Below are 1729 nucleotides of genomic sequence, written 5' to 3'. Positions count from 1 at the left end.
TCTATTTTCTTACATAATTTCAGGAGTGGAGACCCTTTCACCCAGTGAGAAATACCCCCACAAAAACAAATGGAGATTGAAGACATGAAATTATAAAAATGGCAAGCATTGGATCATGTCACAATATCTCATTGGTATTACACTTGTACATAAAAAAATGAGTTCTGAAATTAATACAATGCAAGCTCATCAGTCTTGCAAATAGAAACCCTTCTGGTGTATATACATCATCATGTATGTTTCATGAAAATCTGTCATGTATACCTCAAAACTATTTGAACTATTTCTTTCCCCAGCGTATGAAGAATGTACCGGGAGGCGTTTTTGTTGGGACACATTTCACAAAAGTGCGGATGTGTGCAATGTATAATTAATAGATGGAAGACATTACCATATTACAGTCTCAAGTGACTAGTTTACAACACATTTTCTTGATTTAAGGGAAGAACTCGAGATATAAATTGTATTAGAATTATGATATCCTTTGGTCATGGAGAGATGGCTTGAAGTGTGGCTGCATCAATCTTGAATAAAGTCCATTTTTAGCTACCAAGGTATCATGGCTACCTTGCTCGACAATATGCCCTTCATTAAGCACAACAATCATATCAACATGACGCATCATGGCTAATCGGTGAGCGATTAATATTGTTGTTTTATTACCCATGATGAGAGTTTCAAGAGCCTCTTGCACTGCTCTACTAGATTCTGATTCGAGTGCGGAAATTGATTCATCGAGTAGTAAAATGGGTGCTTTTTTTAGCACAACACGTGCTATTGCGATCCGTTGCTTCTGACCAGAAGTAAGTTCTAACCCTCTCATTCCAACATGAGTATCATAGCCATGAGGCAAACTGCTGATAAAATGATGTGCATTTGCAGTCCTTGCAGCCTCTTTCATTTCAGCTTCAGTCGAATTATGGCGTGCATATATTATGTTCTCTCTTATAGAAGTTGAAAACAAAATGGGCTCTTGTTGAACAAGACCCATGTGGTTCCTAAGCCACTTCAAATTCAAGGACTTAATGTCTTTACCATCCAGAAGAACTTGTCCTGTGAGTGGATCATAGAATCTCTCTATCAAAGCAATGACAGTACTCTTACCAGATCCTGAAGCTCCAACAATTGCTACAGTTTGCCCTCCTGTCACCTTCAAATTGAAATTGTCCAACACCATAATTTCAGGTCGAGTTGGATAACTAAACTCGATGTTTCTCAGCTCAATTGTTCCATATACATTCTTTAAACAGATTCCTGAAGCTTCATCTGAATCAATCTTAGGTTTGCGATCGATTATTGCAAACACAGAGATTAGAGACTTGCGTCGTTTTAAGATGTAGGGGGCAAGACCAAAAGGTTCAACCAAAGCAAATGTAGCAAACGAAAATATCATAAATTGCTTCAGAACTGTAGATAGACTTGCTTGGGATCGTTTCACTAACAAAGCTGCATACCAAAGGAGAAATGCATTGCTTGCAAAAAGGAGAAACTGAGAGACCCCGAATGCCAGACCTCTTACTTGGCCACTCAGGTAACTTTGTCTTAAAATCTTTGAAAGATGCCCATCATAGACTTCCATCACTGTCTTCCCGGCAGAAAAAGAGACAACTGTGTAGATGTTTCTTACTGCATTTTCCAACACCATACAAGACTTTTTGTGAACCTCTCGTATGTCACCAGCAAATCCTTCAACCCAAAGTTTCTGCAGAAAAATATGCCAAAGCGGCTT

General features: G+C 38.6%; 1 pseudogene; it reads right to left on the bottom strand.

Moving 5' to 3' along the window:
• Positions 1–94: 94 nt before the first annotated feature.
• On the bottom strand, positions 95–1708 carry LOC147847542 (ABC transporter B family member 20 pseudogene; annotated as a pseudogene).
• Positions 1709–1729: the final 21 nt, after the last annotated feature.

Source organism: Azolla caroliniana, unplaced genomic scaffold (genome assembly GCF_043228905.1).
Source record: "Azolla caroliniana isolate FFs.n. ecotype wild unplaced genomic scaffold, voAzoCaro1.0.p SCAF_879, whole genome shotgun sequence".
Classification (NCBI taxonomy): Eukaryota; Viridiplantae; Streptophyta; class Polypodiopsida; order Salviniales; family Salviniaceae; genus Azolla; species Azolla caroliniana.
Note: the sequence above shows the minus strand (reverse complement) of the source record. Positions and strands in the feature narration are given on the sequence as shown.